Source organism: Saccopteryx bilineata, chromosome 1 (genome assembly GCF_036850765.1).
Source record: "Saccopteryx bilineata isolate mSacBil1 chromosome 1, mSacBil1_pri_phased_curated, whole genome shotgun sequence".
NCBI lineage: Eukaryota > Metazoa > Chordata > Mammalia > Chiroptera > Emballonuridae > Saccopteryx > Saccopteryx bilineata.
Window position 1 is genome coordinate 356,109,730 of NC_089490.1, and position 5,757 is coordinate 356,115,486.

Below are 5,757 nucleotides of genomic sequence, written 5' to 3' on the forward strand. Positions count from 1 at the left end.
CTGAGCTTACTTTATTTGTCTATATCTTTCTGGTGCCTATTTTCTTTTATCTCCATTATATAGGGAATACTAGAAACATTCCACTTACATTGATTCTTGTATGTGCCCCAAGGATCAGACCTGCAACCTTGGGTATCAGGATGACACCCTCACCAACTGAGCTGCCTGGCTAGAGCAGAAGGCACATTTTTGATAGAATATGAAACATTGAGTTTTAGTCCATATTAGTTACATTTTGTGATCTAAGAAAAAATTTACACCTCAATCTTGAATATTAATTTATTATAAATTATTTACTATTTTATGTCACATGCATATTATACTTTTGATCTAGAAATATAGCAACATAGTTTAAAATAGCTTTAGTTTTTTTGTTGTTTTTTTTTACAGAGACAGAGTCAGAGGGATAGATAGGGACAGACAAGAACAGAGAGATGAGAAGCATCAATCATCAGTTTTTTGTTGCGACACCGTAGTTGTTCATTGATTGCTTTCTCATATGTGCCATGACCGAGGGCCTTCAGCAGGCCGAGTGACCCCTTGCTCGAGCCAGTGACCTTGGGTCCATGCTAGTGAGCTTTTTGCTCAAGCCAGATGAGCCCGCGCTCAAACTGGCAACCCCGGGGTCTCCAACCTGGGTCCTTCCACATCCCAGTCTGACGCTCTAGCCACTGCGCCACTGCCTGGTCAGGCTAAAGTAGCTTTAGATTGTCAAGTGAATATAACATGACTCAACTTTTTTTTTTTATTAGGGTGACACCAGTTAACAATTGTATAGGTTTCAGGTGCCCGATTCCACAACTCATCTGTCTGCTGTACTCATAACCTTTTTTTTGAGATTTTATTTATTGATAGTACAGTGAGAGAAGCGCAGGGGAGCATGTATCAACTCAGATGCTTCCCTAGTTGTTCATTGATTGCTTGTCATATATGCTTTGTCTCAGCAAGCCCAGGGTTTCGAATCAGCAGCCTTAGCATTCCAGATCAAACAGGCAAGGCGTATTCATAACTTTCTAATGTGAGCTGAGTCACAGAAGAGAGCTTTTAAGTGGGGAGATTTTTTGTTTTTGTTTTTAATTTTTGAGAGAGATGGCAAGGGAGAGTAGGAGCATCAACTCGCAGTTGCTTTCTCTTTAGTTGTGCATTGATGCTTCTTTCCTGAGCCAGTGTTCCTTTGCTCAAGCTGGAGAGCTTTGGGCTTGTGTGGGTGAATCCCCTGCTCAGGCATTCCCAGTTAACACTTTATTCACTGTCACTGCTTGTCAGGCAGGAGGATCCCCCCCCCCCTTTATAAATTTAAATAGGTGCCCTCCTCTGTTGTCTCAGTGATAAAAGTGTAGGCCTGGCATGTAAAAGTCCCAGGTTTGATTCCTAGTCAGGGCACACAGGAGAAGTGACCATCTGCTTCAACCCTTCTCCCCCTTTTCTCTCTCCCTCTCAGCCATGGCTTGACTGGTTAAGGTGCATCAGCTGCAGGCACTAAGGGTGGTTCTGCGGAGCCTCTGTCTCGGGTGCTAAACTCAGTTGAGAGCATGGCCCCAGATGGGGGTTGCTGGTGGATCTCAGATTTGGGTGCATATGGGAGTCTCTCCCCTTCCTCTCACTTGGAAAAGAAGAAAAAAAATTTAATGGGGAGGGTTTTAATTCACTAAACAAGGCTGGATTTTAATAGTGCAAATTTAAGTGATAAATGGTGCTAATTCTGTGTGACATTTTTCTGACATTAAAGCCAGAGTAAGCAATGAAGAACTTTGCACAGATAAAATGGATGTCGAAAAACCCTGTGGTTTCTGAACATGGGTATATAATTTCTCTTGAATTATAGGGCCTCTTTCTGCCATAAACATTTCTAACAAGCTTTATTATTTTAGCTTTCTAGATGGCTTGTTAAAAAGCACAGTTTTGAAGTGTGAGAAGAATTGGTTGTAGACAGGTAAATTAGATATAAAAGTTGACAGGTGTGGGTGACAAAACTTAAAAAGCAGGTAACATTTCCAGTAGCCACTGAAGAAAGCTCTAAAAAGTATGATGAATTGGTGTTCATAGGATCATTTTAAGTCATTAAGGTTCATTTTTCCTTGTGTGCTAGCTTCAAAGAAAACAGGTATTATTTTTCATCAAAATTTGAAGTACTTTTCACATTGTTTAAAAAGATTTAAGTAGAAAACTGTCTTGTTTTCAAAGGAAATTCTTAAGCCATCTGAAAGCTGATATGAGAGTTGGGCTCATATCTAACACAGGATTCTTAGATTGAGTGTCTTCTGTGTGCTAATTGGTAGACCAACGACCAGTAAGAAATTGGCTTTGCCCATCAGGGGCTCCAGATGAAATAGAGGAGACCCACGGAAAAACAAAGTGTGATGAGTGCTATGATGGAGGGATTCTGCAATGTTGAACGATGGCTCAAAGGACAGTTAGTTACATGCCTTGGGAAGATGCTGGTGGTAGATAAGAAATTGGATTTGGGAAATTTTATTTAGACTGGTTTTAAAGCCACTGTTGTACTTTCAGGTTAAGAGGAGTGTCTAAATTAGGACCCCTGTGAATGAAAATGAGGGCATATGGATTTCATGATATGAGATCACTGCACTTTAAAGAGCCATTGATTTAATAACTGAGTGAGAATTTGTTACCATAACATCTGGTGAAATCTGTAAATTCTAATATTGAAGCATTGAATTTTCTGAAAATTTTAATTAAAATGCAGAAGCCTATTAAGTTTGAGACAAAAAATTCAACATTGATAAAACATTTTTGGAAAGTTAACATTAGTAAGGAAGAAATTTTGTAAATATTGGCTATGCGGTTGGATAAAAAGGGTCACATAACAGTTGACTGTACATTAAAACTGTTGCCTTACCTTATTTTGCCAAGAATCCAAGGCAAAATAATGAACTAATTAATGCACTTTAATTAATGAACTAATGTCTTTTGAAGAACCAATCTTTAAACTTTGATTTTCACTTTACTTTGTTCCAGAGGTCAAGGAATAATGACATTTAAAAAAATTGATAACAGCTGGGTTTGGGTAATGCTTCAAGCTGTCTCCTAATTCTTAAGCAGCAGCATCCTGACATTAGTTTTTCTTCCTCTCCATTTATCTCCACAGAGCATCTCACTGACTTTAGCCAACAGATCAAATAAGTTGTTGCATCCTTAAGGTGTTTCTATTTGTGAAAATTTTAAAGGTCAAAACAATCAAGAAAAAGGATGGATCAAAAAGGGATTTTGGAAGTGTTTTGGATATTGTGAAAATTGTAAGTGAAGCCTGGAACTAGGAATTTGGAGGAAACTGCCTCTTTCAGTATTTTGAAGACATTTGTATAACTGTAAAAAGCATCACTGAAACTGATTGACATTGCAGAGTGAGTGTGGATATAGAAGTTTCTCCTGAAAACCTGATTGTATTGTTAGAAATTTCTCAGAAGCTCAGCAAAATAGATTTTTATCAAAATGGAAAAGTCAGACATGGAACTGTCCCTCTCCCGATATTTAGCTTTTTAAAACTTGGAGAGGCATTCATCTGAACATCATTGAACTTTTCTTTCCTTTGTGGCAGATGACACTAATTTTCAATGCAGTTCAAAGGTATCTGGAGTGAGGAAAAATATCTGTGTATACTCTAGGAAGATTTACCAGGGAAAGATGGCATGTTTTGTCCAAACTTCATTGAACTAAGAGTCTAAGAAACCTCAGCCAGTCCAATCCATGAAGAAAAATACCTCAAAGGAACATTTATATCATAGTTCATATTGTTTAGTTTTATATGCTTAATAAATATTTTGAAGAGGCTAACAAAGAAGGCTAACAGTGGCTGTCATTTGGTAGGATTATAGGATATTTTCTATTTTTCTGAATTTTCTACATTTTACACAAGTTTTTACTTTGTAATCAGAAAAATTAACTTAAAAAATATCTAAGCCCTGGCTGGTTGGCTCAGTGGTAGAGCATTGGCCTGGCGTGTGGATGCCCCAGGTTCGATTCTCAGTCAGGGCACACAGGAGAGGCATTCATCTGCTTCACCACCCCTCCCCCTCTTGCTTCTTTCTCTTTATTTTCTGCAGCCATGGCTCTATTGAAGCAAGTTGGCCCCCAGGCACTAATGATGGCTTCATGGCCTCACTTCAGGCGCTAAGAAGAGCTCAGTTGCTGAGCAACAGATCAACACCCCAGATGGGCAGAGCATCACTGCCTAGTGGGCTTGCTGGGTGGATCCCAGTTGGGGCACATGTGGGAGTCTGTCTCTCTGCCTCCCTCCCTCTCACTGAATAAAAATAAGTGAATAATTATTAACATGCAGTTAATACAAATTGGGCAAGTCACCTGCCTTGCAAAGATTGATCATGCCTATATGCTCTCCCCAATTTCTGGTAATGAGGAGGAACCACTCTCTTGAACACAGGGGCACCTATATGATCTGGGCTGGGCCAAATGAAGTTTTTCTTGGAAACTGCAGATTCTCCAATTGTTAGTGAAGGTGAGAAAGCCAAGCTTTGCACTGCTTGGGAAAAGCCTGCCTTTGAGAAGAGAACGAATCAACACTGTATCAGAATTGAGAAAAAAGAGCATGATCTGACAGTGTTATCAGCCCCTGAAGCCAATTCCGTTTGTTTTCATGACTATATATATATATTCTTTTTTTGGTCTAAGCTATGCTGAGGTGAGTTTCTAGTGTAACATATTTCTTTAAACTGCCAGCCATGAATTAAATATTCTAGATCTTGTATGATGAGAAATGTATGCCAAAGATCCTAGGCTTCCTAGATTAATCCCTTTGTCGGTGCTCCTGTGCCAAGATTCCCCAGCGCCTGACCGGGCGGTGGCGCAGTGGATAGAGGGTCGGACTGGGATGAGGAGGACCCAGGTTCGAGACCTCGAGGTTGCCAGCTTGAGCACAGGCTCATCTGGTTTGAGCAAAGCTGACCAGCTTGGACCCAAGGTCGCTGGCTCGAGCAAGGGGTTACTCAGTCTGCTGTAGCCCCACAGTCAAGGCACATATGAGAAAGCAATCAATGAACAACTAAGGTGTTGCAACGAAGAACTAATGATTGATGCTTCTCATCTCTCTCCATTCCTGTCTGTCTCTATCTATCCCTCTCTCTGACTCTCTGTCCCTGTAAAAAAAAAAAAAAAAAAAAAAAAAGATTCCTCAGCATCTCCTGCCTTATCTTTTTCCTGGTTACATATGATCATAGCATCGATTTTCTGGTAATTACTTTGTGCAAAACACCACACACAACAGTTCCAGAAAGAATTCTGTTGGTAGCCTGACCAGGCGGTGGCGCAGTGGATAGAGTGTTGGACTGGGATGCGGAAGACCCAGGTTCGAGACCCAGAGGTCGCCAGCTTGAGCACGAGCTCATCTGGGTTGAGCAAAAAAAAAAGCTCACCAGCTCGGACCTAAGCTCGCTGAGCAAGGGTCACTCGGGTCTGCTGAAGGCCCCCGGCCAAGGCACATATGAGAAAGCAATCAATGAACAACTAAGGTGTCGCAACGAGAAACTGATGATTGATGCTTCTCATCTCTCTCCGTTCCTGTCTGTCTGTCCCTATCTATCCCTCTGACTCTCTCTCTGTCCCTGTAAAAAAAAAAAAAAAAAAAAATTCTGCTGGTAGATTTGACCTCTGCAGAACAGGATTAGAGACTACACAGTTCCATTAATAATAAAAGAGACTTAAGCATCCAGACGATTTGGACAAGAACGTGCAGTTTGCTTTCCTCACACTATTACTCTGTCAAAGACGCTATTCATTTTT